This window comes from Neovison vison, chromosome X (assembly GCF_020171115.1).
Source record: "Neovison vison isolate M4711 chromosome X, ASM_NN_V1, whole genome shotgun sequence".
Lineage (NCBI taxonomy): Eukaryota > Metazoa > Chordata > Mammalia > Carnivora > Mustelidae > Neogale > Neogale vison.
Window position 1 is genome coordinate 20,271,768 of NC_058105.1, and position 18,973 is coordinate 20,290,740.

General features: G+C 38.3%; 1 protein-coding gene across 5 annotated transcripts in view; it reads left to right on the plus strand.

Annotated features, from left to right (window-relative positions):
- The first annotated feature begins 11,660 nt into the window (after positions 1 to 11,660).
- ZNF280C (zinc finger protein 280C) overlaps positions 11,661 to 18,973 on the plus strand; it is a 65,674-nt gene continuing 58,361 nt past the window's right edge. For 4 of the 5 annotated variants that reach the window (XM_044234345.1, XM_044234348.1, XM_044234346.1 and 1 more), the window contains exon 1: positions 11,661 to 11,792. The gene's annotated coding sequence lies outside the window, so the exon portion shown is untranslated. The remainder of the gene's footprint in view (positions 11,793 to 18,973) is intronic. The other variant, XM_044234350.1, reaches the window with a different exon arrangement.

Below are 18,973 nucleotides of genomic sequence, written 5' to 3' on the forward strand. Positions count from 1 at the left end.
TCAAGTGTACAATTTAATGACTTTTAGTAAATTTAGCAAGTTGTCCAACCATCACCATAATCCAGTTTTAGAACATTCCATCATCCCAGTAAGATCCCTGAGGCCCATTTACAATTAGTTAATCCCCATATCCACCCTCAGGCCTGGGCAACCACTAATTTACTTTCTGTGTCTATAGCTTTGCTTTTTCTGGCCATTTCAAATAAATAAGACCATTCGATCATAATTATTTGCTATGTAGGTTTTTTCCGGCTATATATGAGTTCCCGAAAGGCCTGTGTCTAAGAGAAGAAATCAACAAAACTGAAAACAGAAAGACAATAATCAATGAAACAAAGAGCTGGAGCTTCGAAAAGATCAGTAAAATTGACAAATTTCTAGCAAGTCTGACAAAGGAAAAAAAGGGACAATTACCAATATCAGGAATGAAACAGGCAATACCACTACAGATCTGCAGACATCAAAAGGATAGAAAGGGGGGCGCCTGGGTGGCTCAGTGGGTTAAGCCACTGCCTTCGGCTCAGGTCATGATCTCAGGGTCCTGGGATCGAGTCCCGCATCGGGCTCTCTGCTCAGCAGGGAGCTTGCTTCCTCCTCTCTCTCTCTCTCTCTCTGCCTGCCTCTCCATCTACTTGTGATTTCTCTCTGTCAAATAAATAAATAAAATCTTTAAAAAAAAAGGATAGAAAGGAAATATTACCCCCAAATCTACAAACCTGTATTTTAGAATTTAGATGAAGTAGACCAGTTGCTTGAAGATCACAAACTACCAAAAGTCACTAAAGACAAAAGAGTTACTCTAAATGCTCCTGTAACTAATAAGTAGTAATAATTCATAATTTAAAATCTCCTCAAAAAGAAATCTCCAGTCTCAGATGGTTTTACTGAATAATTATGCCAAACATTTAAATAGAAATAATACCAATCCTACCCAGCCTCTTCCAGAAAATAGCATAGGAGGCAAAACAATACAAAAAAAGAACTTCAGAATAATATCTGCCATGAGCTTAGACACAAAAACCATCAATAAAATACTAGCAAACAAAATCTAACAGTTTATCAGAAGAAGTTTACGCCACGACCCTGCGGGATTTATTCCATGTACAAAAAGCTGTTTCAACATTTAAAAATCATTCAACGCAACCAACCATATCAAGAGTCTAAAGAGGAAAAATCCTCTGACCGTGTCAATTGACAAGGAAAAGTATTTGTCAAAATCCAAACTCCATTCAGAATAAAATCTCTCAGTAAACTAGGAATAGAGGGAACTTCCTTAGATTATAAAGTACATATACAGAAACCTACAGCTAATATTATACTCAACAATGATAGAGCATCATACTTAACTGTAGAAACTGAGTGCTTTGCCCAGGGAAGCACAGTGCGCCCATGTGGCCCCAAGAGAGGATCTTCAAACCAGTCCACTCACCTCCCCCTGGCCCAGCCTCTGGGCAGTGTAGCAGCCCGAGAGAAAAATCTGTCCTTTTGCAGCGGGGGTCCAAGGCTCTGGGGTCCCAGATCCTTCGTCTGCTTGTCCGGCAGGATGAGTGGCAGGAGATTAGCCTAGGGCTAATGCAGAATCTCTTCATCCGCCCCCACACTTGTTCCCCTTCCCACTCGGCATCCTTTCTTCCACAGCGTCTCTCTTTTGAACCTCCTCCAGTTCTGTACCCGGTCATCTCAACACCTTGATATTTCTCTCTACAGCGAAAATGAATGAACAAAGAGGGTATTTGTTAGAAGAGTAGTTAGCATTTCTGTCAAGGTTTATACTAAACGTTCCACGGCTGTCCAGGCTTTCTTAACAGATTGCATTTAAAGCGATGCCATGGAGACTTCTCAGTGAGAAGGGAGAAAGAATGCGTCTCTCCTGATTCTTTAGCGACTCTGTGATGAACCCTTTCAACATTCTTGAGTGTTCTCTATCAAGAGAATCTTAAACTGGTGAATTCCTCACTTGGTTTTCAGCGCATTTGGTCCATTCAGAGCATTTGATACATCTTTTACTTTTTATATCTGGGAGAGGGGAGAGCAGTACCCACTCTCTCCTACACACATTTTCAGGCTTATGAGCCACAACTGATGTGTCCGTTTGAAAGAGGAAAATGCTATATTGTGCCTTGTTTTCTCACTTGCATTACATCCTCCTGAGACTGTGGCTGCCCTGTAGCCCGTGGTGTGCCTGAACTTGATTGCCATGGGTAATCAAGCTAGTGAGAAAGAACAAGGAAAGTGATATCAAACAAGTACATACAGGGACATTAGAACAATGGCTTCAGAGCCTGAGGACTTAGTGGACCACTCTAACTCTGCACAGACACCTTCTGGGACCTTGGCCAAGTTAGATCAACTGGATGTATCTTTGCTTCTTCTTGATTAATTAAATTAAATTAAACTCTTCTTACCATTCTTTATCTCACTAGTATGTTATAAAAATAAACTTACATAATTGAAGTGAAAATTTCATGGTTTTGTTAGGCAAGGGAAAGGAATGGTGTGTGAAAGGAGCTGTCTGAATGGAGGATTCAGTAGAAGAAAGCCATCTGATTTTCAGTTTACAAGCCATTCATTTAATTAAATTCAATACACATCTATTAAGTAATAACTCCGTATATGCAGCATTTGGGGTCGTGTGCTATGTGATTTTCATAGGAGTTATAAACCAAAGCTGCCATACCAATACCTGGATACTCTGACCTTCATTTATGCCTCTGCCAGTTCACAGCCCTGAGTCTGGCCCATTTTCATTCTCTTTCAAAGGCTGCAGAGCATTCTAGACATAGGCACAAAATGGTGTGGAAGTTGGGGCCCCCCACTTGAGCCTAAGTTGTGGGTTGAGATTCAGACTTGTCTGATTAATCCAGTGACTAAGGAGCCTCCTGAGAGAGCACATGTCCTCAAGGAAGAAGAAGCCAAACACAATAAGCTTGAGCCAAAAACAAAGACTAGGTCATAAGAAGGGAGAGATCCTCTGAGCCCAGTACTATCTCCTGGCCCTTGTCTGAGTCCAGAGGGCATTGGGGTGGGATGCAGTGAAGAGAAAGAAGTGGGAGGGGGGCTATAAGTAAAAGCTGAAGTATCTGTTTCAAGATTTTAAATCCCAATCTTTATATTTATCACACATGCTCTCATTTCTTACTTTGCTTGAAGGATCGAGGCATCAACACAGCTGCAAACAATAGAATACCTGACTAGAAGTGACTTTTTTCAAAAGAAGAAATGTATTATCTCACAAAATAAGTTTGTGGGAAGATGATTCCAAGTTGGTTAGTTGAGTAGTTCAGGTACACAATCAAAGATCCAAGTGGACTTCTTCTTTCTACTCTGCCACCCTCAGCATAATGGTAATACCTCCTGTCAGGGCTACATCATGGCTTCAGCATTCCTGGGCATCAGATGCAAAGGGAGACATCCAGCAAGGAGGGGTGGTGCCTCCCAGATCTGTGATTCATTCCCTACGCCCTCTCTATCAACAAAGGAAGGACAGACCTTTCAGGAGTCCTCTAGCAGAATTCCCCTTGGGTCCTGTTAGGCAAAATTGTGTCATACACCCATCCGAAACTAATTCCTTGTCAATGGAACGAGACTAATCACAATCTGTTCCTCATACCAAGGAGGAAAATCACCTTGCCAAAACATGCGATAGAGAAGGCTCCAAAAACATCAAACTTTTCCGGGGATAAGGAAAGGTAACTGTGGCTTAAGCCTCAAGTTCTTTCACCTTCCCTCTCCTCCACTTCAAAGGTTTATACATATACTCCCTTCTACTGTAAAATGTTTGTGGATCTACCTCTCTTCATCACCTGCATATTTTTCTGTCTTCACCCAGATTCTGTACTATCTCAGTCTGAGAGGTAACACCCCTCTGTTTCAAGACCTGACCCTCTGTGTACCTGATAGATCCTCAACCTTGCTCTTGTCCTAGCCCCTCACAGTGATTCCTAAACCACACCTACAGGTTGCTCCACCTGGCGCTCCATAACTGAAGATCAGAGAAGATCTGAAGACCTTTTTTTGGTACCGGACGAATACAGAGTTAAATATTCAAGAACATAGGGATGCCTGGGTGGCTCAGACTGCCTTCAGCTAGGGTCATGATTCCAGAGTCCTGGGATTGAGTCCCGCATCCAGCTCCTTGCTCGGCCGGGAGCCTGCTTCTCTCTCTGCCTCTGCCTGCTTGTGCGCTCTCTCTCTCTCTCTGATAAATAATTTTTTAAAAAATAATAAAAATAATAAATATTCAAGAACACATTCAAACCTTATGAGGTGGGACAGGAATGAGGGTGGAGAGGCAAGGACCAAGAACATGCTTTATTGTTTCCTACTAAGATTCTATACCCAAGGATTCTCTGTCCCACTCTAGTATTTAGGAGTGTCATGTGGTGTCCACAGCCACTTAACTGGGGTCTGTTTTAGGGCTCCCTCCTTTCCCCACAACCACAATCCATTAGAAATTGAGTTTCACTCTAATTTTCTGTGTCCCATCCTGGAGATCAAAAAATGATGGAGAATGACTTGGCTTGAACTTGAAACTTGTTTCATATTCTTACACTCCATTGATGTGTTTATTCATTCAACAAATGTTAACTCTGTTTCAAAAACTATGTGCTGGGGAGACACTGGTAAATGAATCAGCGTTCCCAACCTTCATGGAGCTTACATTCTGGTGGAGGAAATTGTTTCTTTCACAGGACTTGGCTTGAAATTCATGGCTCTCTGGCAGGGACCAGAATGGAAACAAAACCTAACACCAACGCTGAGTTATTAACCCAATATAGTATAACTCATATTTTAATCCTTCACAAACAACTACTATTGTTAGTCTAAAGTATTTTGATCTTTGTACAACTCATAACATATCACATTTTTCACTGAGGGCGTTGTTTCAGTCAATTACAGTTTCTAACAAGATAAACACTGTAGGGCAATGTACTTGTGGTACAATATGCTTTATTAACAACATACTTTGTCATCTGAGTAGGTTAGGCCAAAGAAAGATGATTACAACAAGAAAAGGACCTTGTTATCTGATCCAAGTTTATGTGCCATCAAAGTTGTTACCCTCTCTCTGCTCCTGGTCAGGAATTGATCTGATTATGTAACAGAACAGTTTGTAGATGATTTTTTTAGGAGATAAAGTATTTACTGTTACCTGCCCCCTTTTGGCTACCCTTACCAGAGAACATATGGTAAAATAGAATTTTATTTTCCATTTTAATGTTGCAAAATTCACCCAAGTTTGTCATTCCCGTTTTTGCTCAGAAAAAAAAAAAAGTGTTTCACAAAAAGTGCTACACTATATGGAGATACAATACTGCTGCTTTATATTTTCTACTTACAGTAGTTTTGCTTCAGATAGTATCATGGACCCCGGTTTCGAATTTATTCTGACAGTGTCCAAAGTGGAACTAAACCAGTTCAGAAATATGAGCCGAGGAGATGGACATGAAATGAGAACATTTAAATGAAATATGAACCCCAGGCAATCTGAATGAATTCTCCAGCACCTTGGTTCAGGAAAGAAACTGTAAGGGTCTTACTTTACTCACAATGAAGTGTCTGACCCCAAGCAAGTCACTTAATTTATCTCTTTTTCTTGATGTCCCTGCTTTTACAATGAGGTTAATAGGACCAATAGTGCAACTGCACTTACAGGAGAAAAGAGAATTAATTACACCATTTCTGAGAGGTACTTGATAATTATCAATTAATTATCAAGAGGAATTTACTGAGCCTTGGGTGTACTCACCATTATATACCCAAAGCTTAGTACATACCTTATGTATAAATACTCAAAAAATCTTTGTTGCATGGATGAATAAGGAAACGAATGAATGAGCCATTTACTGACCGGGTCCTGTTCTATAGATGATCTAAGATGCATCCCTGCCTTCAAGGAACCAATAAATCTAATCAAACAAAACTTGTATACATAAGTTATTTAGCAATTTAGGGTAGTTAAGTACTAAATGAATGTTATAGCTCATCATCTTCAAACCAGAATTTCCAGATTCTCTGTTTCATTATGAATTCTTCCCTAAAATTTATCTGCTTGAGGATGCACCTATGATTTTATTGCATAGAAGTACTTGAGGATGGTTAATTAAAGACTTCCAAATATAGAAATATATGTCATTAGTATAAAATTCTGAAGACAAGCATAATGAAAATATAAGGTAAACAGGAAAAAAGAAAGATATAAAACATTTCCATCACTCCCAAAGTTTCCTCATGCCTCAGTCTTGTGCATTTCTCCCTCCATCCCCAGCTCCAAGCAACCACCAATTTTGCACATGGTCACTATAGGTTAATTTGCATTTCTAGGATTTTAGAAAAACGCTATCACACACTATGTACTCTCTTTTCTGGCTTCTTTAACTCAGAGGGGTGATTTTAAGATGCATCTATATTTTTCCATGTATTTATTATTTATTCCTTTTAATTGATGTATTCCATTGTATGGATATGACCCAATTTCCATTGCATACCGCAACTTGTTTATCCATTCATTTGTTTAGAGACATTTGGGTTGTTCCTAGCTTGGGCTATTATGAATAAAACTTCCATGAACATTTGTGTACAAATCTTAATAGACACATACATTTTCATTTCTCATCGTGAATACCTAGAAGTGGAATGCCTGATTCATGTGGTAGGTATATGTTTTTTTTTTTTAATTTATGGTAGGTTTATTTTAAACTTTTTTATTTGAGTATAGTTTGCATACAACATTACATTACTTTCAGGTGTACAACATAGTGACTTGACATATTTATACATTATGCTGTGCTCACCACAGGTGTAGCTACCATCTGTTACCGCACAATGCCATTATAGTATCAGTGACTGTATTCCTTTTGCTGTGCCTTTTAGGCCTCTGACTTACTCATTCTCTAACTGGAAGCTTGTGTTTTCTACTCCCTTTCACCCATTTTGCCCATCTTTCACCTCCCTCCCCTCAACTATCCATTTGTTCTCTGAATTTATAATTCTGATTCTGCTTTTTGTTTATTCATTTGTTTTTTTGATTCCACAGATGAGTGACATCATGTGTATTCGTTTTTCTCAGTATGACTTATTTCACTTAGCATTAATTCCCTCTAGGTCCATCCATGTTGCAACGAATGGCATTATCTCATCCCTTTTTGTGACTGCATTATATTTTAGTGTTGTGTATGTGTGTGTGTGCACCACATATATAAATAGCACATCGTACATATATAGTATATATGTATATATTTATATACACCACATCTTCCTTATCCATTTGTCTATCATTGAACACTTCATATCTTGGTTATCACAATAAACATAGGGATGCATATATCTTTTTGAATTAATGTTTTCATTTCTGGGGGGCAAATACCCAGTAGTGTAATTGTTGGATTATATGGTATTTCCACTTTTAATTTTTTTTAAAGATTTTATTTATTTATTTGACAGATCGCAAGTAGGCAGAGAGGCAGGCAGAGAGAGAAGGGGAAGCAGGCTCCCTGCTGAGCAGAGAGCCTGATGTGAGACTCGATCCCAGAACCCTGAGATCATGACCTGAGTGGAAGGCAGAAGCTTAACCCACTGAGCCACCCAGGCGCCCCTCCACTTTTAATTTTTTTGAGGAAACTCCATACTGTCTTCTACAGTGACTATGCCAATTGGCATTTCCTCCAACAGTGTACAAGTGTTCCTCTCCCTCCACATTATTGCCAACACTTGTTATTTTTGGTCTTTTTGATTTTAACCATTCTGACAAGTATAAGGCAATATCTCATTTTGGTTTAAATACCATGTTGAATAGAAGTGGTGATAATGGCATCCTTGTTCCTATCCTAAAAAAGAGTAATTTAATCTTCCACCATTAATTATGATGCTATGTGTTGGTGTTTCATAGATGCCCTTCATCCATTTGAGGAAGTTCCTTACCATTTCTAATTTTCTAAAAATGTTTGTCAGGAATAGATACTGGATTTTGTTGTGTACTCTCTGCATCTATTGGAATCATCATATGGGTTTTCTCTATCCTGTTAATATGGTGAATTACACTGATTGATTTTTAGATGTTAAATTAACATTACATTCTGGGATAAACCCTGCTGAATCTTGAAGTATAGTTTTATATGCTCTCTGTTTTATTTGTTAATGTTTTGCTAAGAAAATTTGCCTCTACATTCATGAAGGATATTGATCTGCAATTTTTAAAATTTTTTTTCTTTTTTAAGATATTTTATTTATTTATTTGAGAGAGAAAGCAAGTACAAGCAAAGGGGAGGGGCGGAGGGAGAAACGGACTCCCCACTGAGCAGGGAGTCCAATGCAGGCCTTGATCCCAGGACCCTGGGATCATGACCTGAGCCAAAGGCAGATACTTAACTGACTGAACCACCCAGACACCCCTTAAAATATTTTTCTTATGTTTTGTTATGAAGGCTATGACAGCCTCATAAAATGATCTGGACTGTGTTCCCTTTTTTTCTGTTTTCCTGGAAAATGTTTGTAAGATTGGTGTTATTCAGTAGTGAAGCCATCTGGCTTTTTTTCCCTAACAAATTCAATTTGTTAAACAGATAAAGTGATATTCAGAATTTCTGCACCTTAAGTCTATTTTGGTAAGTTGTATTTTTTCAAGAAATTTGTCCTTTCCATCTATGTTGTTGAATTCTTGACATGATGTTATTCATAATGTTTACTTCTTATTCTTCAATGTCTACAGGATCTATGCTGACAACACTTAGCCATAATCATAATAATTAATATACATATATTATCATGTACGTTAATATGTAATAGATTTATTATTGTTAAAACAAATTAATAAATGATTTTTTAAATTCTCACCCACTTCACTTAACAGAATTTGACTTAGGAAACACCAGTCCAAGACAACATGGTTCAAATTTCAGTTATCACCATATATGGAAGGGAATACTATGCATAATTTATTTATTTATTTATTTATTTACTTACTTACTTATTTAAGTGCAAGAGAGAAAAAGCAGTGCAAGTAGGGAGAGGGACAGAAGAGGAAGGGGAAGGAGAGGGAGAGAAAATGTGAAGCAGATTCCATGCTTCCATGCTGAGGGTGGAGCCCCACATGGAGTTCAATCTCCTGACCATGAGATCATGACCTAAGCCAAACCCAAGAGTCAGACACTTAATGGACTGAGCCACCAAGATGCTCCTATGCACAATTTTATGTGAACAAGTTAGATAACCTGGATGAAATGGGCAAATGCCTAGAAAGACACAAGTTATGAAAATGAATGCAAGAAAAAATAGAAAATCTGAATAGGCCTATAATAAGGAAAGAAGTTTATCTAGTAGGTCAAAATTTCCCACACAGAGAAGTCCAGGACCAAAAGGATTAACTGTAGAATTCTACCAAACATTTAAAGAAGAATTAATACCAGTACTTCACAAATGCTTCTAAGAAATAGAAGAGTATGCGATGCTTCTCAACTTATTCTATGAGGTAAGTGTTACCCTAATACCAAGACCAGAGAGAGACATCATATAAAAAAGAAGAAAAAGAAAAGGAAATTTCAGACCAAAGTCCCAATGGATATAGACTCAAAAAATCCTCAATAAAACTTAAATAAATGGAAAGACATCCTGGATTCATGGGTTAAAACACTTAGTATTGTTAAGATGGCAATGCTATTCAAATGATCTATACATTAAATACAACTTTATCAAAATTCTAACTGGCTTTTCTCCCCCTAGGAATGGACAAGTTGACTCTAAAATTCATGTAGAAATACAAGGGACTGGGGCGCCTGGGTGGCTCAGTGGGTTAAGCCGCTGCCTTTGGCTCTGGTCATGATCTCAGGGTCCTGGGATCGAGTCCCGCATCGGGCTCTCTGCTCAGCAGGGAGCCTGCTTCCTCCTCTCTCTCTCTGCCTGCCTCTGCCTACTTGTGATTTCTCTCTGTCAAATAAATAAATAAAATCTTTAAAAAAAAAAAAAAAGAAATACAAGACAAAAAATGACAAAAAAAAAAAATCTTGAAAAAATAAAAAAAGAACAGTTGGGGCACCTGGGTGGCTCAGTGGGCTAAGCCTCTGCCTTTGGCTCTGGTCATGATCTCAGGGTCCTGGGATCGAGTCCCACATCGGGCTCTCTGCTCGGCTGGGAGCCTGCTTCCCCTCTCTCTCTGCCTGTCTCTGCCTACTTGTGATCTCTCTGTCAAATAAATAAATAAAAATATTAAAAAAAAGAACAGTTGAAAGATTCTGCAGTAATTAGGGTGTGCGGATGGCTCAGTCGGTTGAACATCCAATGCTTGATTTTGGCTCAGGTCATGATCTGAGGGTTGAGGGATCAAGCTTTGAGTTGGGCTCTGCACTCAGCAGCATGGAGTCTGCTTAAAATTCTCTCTCCCTCTCTCTCTGCCCTTTCCCCCACTTGCACATGCTCTCACTCTCTCTCTCTCTCTCTAATATAAATAAATAAATAAATAAAATATATTTTTAAAAAGCTACAGTAAACGGGATGCCTGGGTGGCTCAGTGGGTTAAGCCTCTGCCTTCAGCTCAGGTCATGATACCAGGGTCCTGGAATCGAGCCCCGCTTCAGGCTCTCTGCTCGGTGGGGAGCCTGCTTCCCCCTCTCTCTCTGCCTGCCTCTCTGCCTACTTCTGATCTCCCTCTCTCTCTGTCAAATAAATAAATAAAATCTTTTTAAAAAATAGCTACAGTAATCAAGACAGTACAGTACTGTTATAAAGATAAACATAAATGTCATTGGAATAGAATTGGGATCCCAGAAATAAATCTTTGCATTTACAGTCAACTGATTTTTGACAAGAATTTTTAACTTTCCATACTTGTTATTTTGATTATTCTGTCTTTTCCTGTAAAGATTATTTTCAGGACCGGTAGCAAAGGGCAGTATAGATGAGGAAGAAGAAACTAACCCAAATAGAAGAATTGGTAGGATTCAGTGACTGACTGAACTTATGTGTGTGTTAAGGACCTACTGAAGGAAGATTTGAAGTCTGGGAAACTTGAGAGCGGGACCACTGGTGCCATAGAACTTTTGAAGGTCTATTGGGAGAAGAAACTTTTTTACTCTTCGGAATATACATGTTTAGAAATATTTGTGCAAGTGGTATCTTGATGGATGTTTTTCTTGTAGATATATATTTTCTTAACATTTTAATAACTATTCTAGACTTTTATATGACAAGAAAACAGAGATGTGAAGCTATATTATTTAAAACAAATTTGGTGAAATTAACCAATAATTTAAATAATCTGACTTTTATTCCCTTTTACTCATCAAGTTTATGTCTTTGCCTCTCAGGTACAGTACTTCTTTTTATTGGTGTTCCTATCTCCTACACACAAGGAAGACCTGGAATTCACATTTTCATGGTATGCAGGCCAAATTTCAAGACTGCGACTCAGGTTGAACAATGAATTCCCTAAGGAGATCCGCATCAGCGTGAGACCCTTACCCTGGCCCTCCCCCTACCGCCGGTGGCCCAGAGCGCACAGCCAGAGTGCCTCTGCCTTCGAGAAAGTGTAAGACCATGCACATGGCCGCACCGCCCTCCGTCGTCGGTTAGAAAAGAAACCCGGATGTGCAGGGGCGGGGGAGGAGTTGGCGTCTACCCATGAGGCAGTGCGCGTAGTTATATACTTTTGCCTTGGTCTGAGGCGCTCATTCCGCGCTGGGAGTCGCCGCAGCCGCCACTATTTCTGTGGCCGCCGCCTAGCGTCTTCGCGCTCCTCCCTTTCCTCCTCCTCTTTCTCCTCCTCCTTCGAGTCCCAGTCACGGCGACCTGCTCTGCTCACGGTAAGTGATCCCCCCGCCCCCGCCTGATTCTTGCTGGAGCCGGCAGCGGCTCTGCCACAAGGCTGTGGCGGCATAGCTCTGAGGGTGGCGGCGCCGGCTTGGCTCTGAGGGGGGCAGGTTGAGGGTCCGGATGCCGGCGTGTGTTGCTAGGATCGCCCAGGGAGCGGGGGAGGGGACGAACTTGGCGGCGAGGTGGCGGGTGGGCCACCATCTTGAGCCAGCCCCGGCGGGGCGGGGGCGGGGGGGAGGAGAATCTCGGAAGGTAGCTGCTCGGCGGCAGGGTTTGGCGGCCCTCTCAGGATTTGGGGGCCCTCTCAGGCCGTTGGCCGGGCGGGCCGCCGCCGCTGCCTCCTCACCACTCAGGGCCTGTGTGTCTGTCAGTCCTTAGCCTGGTTTTGGCTTTTCTTTCTGGAGGCAACTCCCTTTGGTCTTTTGTATATTTGATACCAATGTTTGGAGAGACCCGCCCACCCTCAAGTCTCTTCGGTCTTAAGAGACCAGAGAAGGTTCCGAACTTTCTGGTTTCTGGGCCCCTTGGGCCCCTCCTTTCAGTCCCGGTTCCCCCATCCAGATTACTGGTCATTCAGTGCTGATACCCTTGTTCTTGCCAAAGGGACTGTGCTGCTCGTTGTAGAAATCGTGCTCCATTCAGTTATTGTCTAGGAGAGAAGAGCTCTAAGGAGAAACATGGAGTTAGATGCACAATTTTTTAACTGAGCTTTGCGCGTTTTTCTGAGATGGAAAAATTATTTCATTGGGGGGTTTTATCCTTTTCTAGACACAGGGAGTTCCTCTTGTTATCTCAGTATAAGTGTTTTTTAAAGGAGAAATCATGGAAGAAAATGTCAAGTGAGGCAGCTTCTTCAAGCACAGGAGATCTTCATCCAAAGGATTGTCTTTGTTTGCAAAGATTTTTTAGTTGTTTTTTTTTTTTTAATCTGTGAACTTAAATTTTGCCTTTATTGTTTTCAAGTGTGGACTGAATTTTAATGTGGTTTTGTGCCATTAAAAATAAAATTGAAACCAAGAAATAGAGTTTCAAACTACAGAAGTCTCCTCTTAGCATTTGTGAGATGTCCTGTTTGGGGGGTTACTGTAAAAACTCAAGCTGTCTACTTACGCAGAAACTTCACTTGGGCTTAGGAGGGAACTGGTTTGCATATAAAATTAAGTTAGGGCTGTGTGCCGAGGTGCTTTAACATCGGTACAAATTCCACTATAATTGCGTTTTTCATTTGTATATTCATTGATAATCGTTCCTTTTGAGGTGAGCTATGGAGTGTTGGTAGAACTGTTTAGAAGGTGAGAAGACAGCCTCGAGGAGAAGACTTTCCCTGAGGCCACTTGGTTAGGAAGTGATAGAACCAGTTCTTGAACCTAGGTCTTCTGACTTCTCCAATGCTCAGTTCACTGTATCATGCCCCAATTCTCATGGGAATGAGGTGGTCAGAGAGAATAAGCAATGACACTTTACTTTAAAAAAAAAAGATATTTTCAATTCCCCTTTACTTTATATTTTCATTTTAAGATCTTCATATCTTTTCAACTTTTTAGTATTTCAATGATATCATTATTATTTCTAGCCAGGTTGAAATGTTGAAGAATAGCCCATTCTTCCAATAGCCCAGTTTTCCATCAGAAAAAGTTGTGATGTTGAAGGGCTCCAAATTTCAGCTTCCCTGTTAACCCATTTTCCTCACTTAAATTTTCTACACCAGTCTGATTTCTTCAGCCCCGTGTTTTACTACCCAGCAGCAGGTTTCTTAGTAAAAAAGAAAAGTTAAGTGGAAAGAGTATATAATTATTCTTGCTTCTCTTTGTTTTCTTTATTCAAGAGGACATTTAGAACCATACCAAAAAAAAATTGTTGTTGCTGTTGTTATACTGATTGCAGAGGAAAAATATTTAGATGAAAAGTGTGTTTTGTGAATAGAAAGTAATCCATAGTTTTAGTGACTGGATATAGAAACCATATTGAAGACACAGTTTGTTATTTCAAAAGTAACTTTTCAAAGAACAGAGATATTTATGATATATTCACTAATTAAATATATTACCCTGAATATTTTTTCTGTCCTCCTGCTTCAGAAAGGGACTTGAAAATGTTTGGTTTTCATAAGGTTTTAAATAATGACTCAGGAAGACGTGGTTTACTCCATAATTTGTATCAAAAATGTGTTTTTGATTCATTCTCTGCAAAGCAGTTTTCTTTTAAGGAGTGGTTTTATTAACCCACAATATGTCAAGGAAAATAGTGATCACTATCATCTGGATAAAGTGGACCATTTTTATTTTATTTTTTATATTTTAAGTCCTTTTACAAATAATTTACATAAAAACAAAGTGAAATCAACTTTATTAAAAATTTAACAAGGATTGAAACATGGTGTACGTCTTTGTGTATATTTGGAAAAGATACATTTCAGAAGCTGATAAAAGAATTCAGCTATCTTTTATTAAACAGATATTAAAGACATTTACAAAATGTATATCAGTGCCACTTTTTTCATTAAATTTTTCATTTTAGAATAGTTATTTTCATTAAAAATATTTATATGAACATGTAATGGGCTTATTATTACTTTAGATAAATTAATACATATTTAATTTTTTCTCATTTTCAATTTCTAATATGGTAAGTATCAATAGATATAATCTATATAAGCAAGCTCATTTGAGTCTTCAAGGTTTTTTTTTGTTTGGTTGGTTGGTTGGGTTTTTTTGGGGGGGGTGTCTTCAAGTTTTAAGAATGCAAAGAGGTCCTGACACATCCTGAGACCAAAAAACATGAGAACTACTGATCTAGTATACGTTATTGTGACAGTATCTTAACAGTTCGTTGGGTTTTTTTTTTTAAAGATTTTATTTATTTATTTGAGAGAGAGAGACAGAGTGGGAGCGCATGAGAGGGGAGGTCTAAGGGAGAAGAAGACTTCCAGAGGAGCTAGAAGCCTGATATGGGACTTGATCCCAGGACTCAGGGATCATGATCTGAGCTGAAAGCAGTCGCTCAATCAACTGAGCCACCAGGGACCCTTTAACAGTTCTTTATATGAACTAGAATTTCGTTTTCTTTTAATGTTTATATTCATCAACTTGTAATATGAGTTCCAGTAAAGAAGGAAAAGTTGAATAAAATAATGTAAATAATTTTTCTTGTGCTTTATTTAATATTCCTAATAGTGCTGCAAGGAAGATACTGCTGTTTTTACTTTATAGGTAGTAAAACTAAGCTCAGAAAGGTTGATTAAACATCCTATAGGTTTGGCAATCAGAAAATGGTAGATTCAAAATGCCCAGTTGTTCAGCCGCTATGTCATGTGTTTTCATCATTGTACTCTACTCTTACTTGACATTTTCCGTATTGGATAAGTTTTATTCCTATAAAATGTGAAGTAATTAATAATACTTCCTGAGGTTACTTTAGTTATTAGTGTTTATGAGTATCTTATGAAACTTATATAAAATATTTATAATTAATTTGGCTTTGAAAAGCCAATTTGTCTTTTCTGCAGATTATGCCTTTTATATATGATGTGCAATAAAAACATATTTTTGTAGGTAAATTCTTTACCTTGACTATGCTATAAAAATTATTTTGCAGAAAGTAAATTTTACAGCACCCCACCCAAAAAACTAACATAAAAGAAAATGTTTTAAAATATAAGCAATCTTTGCAAAGTATTATTCTAATGAACTTTAGTCATAGTGCCAACTAGCTACTTTCCACAAATAGATGAAATCTGCACGTCGACAGAGAAAAAAATTGAAAACCTAAATAAAATAAGGGGAAAATAGAGTTATTAAAGAAATACCTTCTCAAAATATGCCAGGATTTCATGTGTTCAGACTTTCAAAAAAGTAATTCCCACAATATAAGAAGTTCATAAACAAAGAAACAAAATGGTGAGCCTAGGTTTTCCTTCTAAATTATATGTGATTTGTTCCCAAAACCTGTTTTGAGAGTTTGAATTATTTAGATGTCAATGTAATTGTCTAAGGATTCAAGGTGTAATGCAGTGTCTTGCATTTGAGTACTGTAGCAATTAATTTCTGTTATAAGAAAACATTTTCATAAACATCTTCCTACTTAAAATGTTTAAAGTATTTCTAGAGCTCTTACACAATCATAAAAATATAATCAAATCGATGCTATTTGAATCAACTTTCTAATATATTGAGTGAATAATACCTTTTGATGAAACAAAATCACTGCCTACTTTTATTGCATTTTCATACCTATCTAAACAATGGCAAGATTTTTCTATTTGAATCTTTTAAATACCATCATTTTTATAGCTAGCCATACTATCATTTGTCAATTTAGTGAAGATGCATCGTTTAGATATTGTCTTCCTATGTTCTTTAGTTTGTTATTAACCAGCAGCAGTAAAAGTGATAGTACTTGATGAAAATGCAGTAGTAAAGACAGACAAAAACAGCAGTACTGATGTGATCCAACAGTTTCCTTTTCTGCCTTTTTATCTGAAGGAAATGAAAACACTAACTCAAAATTATGTTTGCATCCTCATGTTCATTGCAGCATTTTTTTTACAATAGCCAAGACATGGAAACAATCAAAGTGTTCATCACTGGATGAATGATAAAGAAAATTTGGTGTATAAATATAAAAGGGACTCTTATTCAGCCATAAAGAGGAAGGAAATCCTGCCATTCATGACATACATGGACCTTGAGGGCTTTATGCTATGTGAAATAAATCATACAAAGACAAATACTGTAGGATCTCATATGTGGAATCTTTAAGAAAAAATAAAAAAAGGAACTTATAGATACAGAGAACACATTGGTGGTTGCCAGAGCTGGGGATTAGGGATGGGCGTATTTGGTGAAGATGGCCAAAAGTTACAAACTTCCAGCAATATAAGCCTTGGAGATGTAATGTATATCATGGTGATTACAGTTAATAAGATTGTATTGTGTATTTGGAAGTTTTTAGATAGCAAAACAATATATTGCTTTAGATAGAGCTCTCTTGCACCATCTACAGTGTATCTTTTCCCCAGAGGTCTATTAGTTTTAAAAATATGGGGGTAATAAGCCACTGGTAAGTGTGTTATTACTCTCGAATGCAAGTACTAGAAACCTCACTCAAGGTAGATAAAACAAAAAATGAACAATTATTCCTTCTCTTTTTAAAAATTTTTTTAAAGATTTTATTTATTCATTTGACAGAGAGAGACACAGAGAAAAGGAACACAAGCAGGGGGAGTGGGAGAGGGAGAAGCAGGCTTCCTGCTGACCAGGGAGCCCAATGTGGGGCTCCATCCCAGGACCCTGGGATCATGACCTGAGCCAAAAGCAGACACTTAACCAACTGAGCCACCCAGGTGCCCAATTATTTCTTCTGTTAACTGAAAAGTCTAATAGTTAATTTACTTCAAGAATGGCTAGCTTCAGGTATTTAAATGGTATTATAAGAATTTGAATATCTCCCTACCTTGCCCTCTCTTTCTCTACTCAAGAATCTTACAGCTTTTCTATTTTCTTTGTTGGTTTCTCTCTTGGACATTTCTTTCTCCACATAATGACTCCATCACTGCCAGGCTTATATCCTACCAGCATATTATTTTCTTAACTTTATTAAGTTTATTAACTTTATTAAGATAAAATTCACGTAATAGGGGCCCCTGGGTGGCTCAGTTGGTTAGACTTCTGACTTGATTTTAGCTCAGGTTATGATCTCAGGGTCCTGGGATCGAGCCCAGCATTGGGCTCCATGCTCAGTGGGGAGTCTGATTGAGATTATCTTACTCTCCCTCTCTCTCTGCCCCTCTCCCCCCAGCTCCCACACTCCCTCTCTAAAATAAATAAATAAATCTTTAAAAATTCACATAACCTCTAATTCAGCCATATGAAGTATACAGTTTAATGGTTTTAGTATATTCACAGTGGCATGTAACCATCACCATGGTCAATTCCCAAAAGAAACCCCATATCCACTAGGATTCACTCCTCACTTCCCCCCCAACAGTCCCAGCCCTAAGCAACCACTACTTTACTTTCTGTCTTTATGAATTTGCCATTTCTGGACTTTTCATGTAAATGAAGTCATGCAATATATGGTCTTTTTGACTGGCTTCTTTCACTTAGTATGTTTCAAGGTTCATCTATGCTATATATGAGTATTTTATTCCTTTTATGACTATTATTCCATTGTATAAGTATATCATATTTTGTTTATCCATTCATCAGTTGGGTGTGTGGGTTGTTTCCACTTTTTGGCTATTATAAATAATGCTGCTACACACATTCCGGTGTACAAGTTTTTGTATGGGCATATGTTTTCAATTCTCTCTTACTTGGAGTGGAATTGCTGTGTCATATGGTAACTATGTTTAACTTTGTGATTGACTGCCAAAGTATTTTCCACAGTGTCTGCACCATTTCATATTCCCACCAGCAGTGTTTGAGGGTTCCAATTTCTCCATATCCTTGCCAACACTTGTTATTATCTGCCTTTTTGATTACAGCCATCCTAGTAGGCATGAAATGCACAGAACATACAATTTACCACTTAACTATTTTAATCTTATTAACGTTTTTTGAAAATTTTGTAGATTTGAACTCTTAAAAGGTAGGTGAATTTTAAGTATATAGAAACTGAAGCCAAAAATATCTAAATAGTAATTATAACCATTTATACAGGCAGTCTCCAAAAACTGGATTGTATTCCAAGAGGTCTTTTGTTAGTTACTTAGAATTCATTTTTCCCCCATAGGAACAGTGTATTAAATATGGACATAGTATTCCTACCTGAGTCAACAGCTGAAGTGTGGAGAGTTCTTTGCCTATTTTGCAAATATGCCTATCTTGGTGCCAGCTCTGAGTTGCAGAACCTAGAGACCCTCTGGAGCTGATATTACTGAAGCTCTAAGATCCTCACTGCACCTTTTGCTGTGTATTCCATTTCTTTGAGAGATGACTTAAATCTCCCATATAATTCCTTGCACTGTCACCAAAACTCTGAAATTATGACTTGAGAGATTTTTTTGTGTGTGTGGTGATAGTTTTGGAGGGCTTGAATACTTTATTGGATAGTGCGGCTTTAGATGAAGTTATGGTTCTAATGGCATCTGGGGATTTCTTACTTTTTGGAGTGTTTGTAAATGTACCAATTGCAGCTCCTTGGTGGCTGTTACAGGCCTCAAAATCCATCT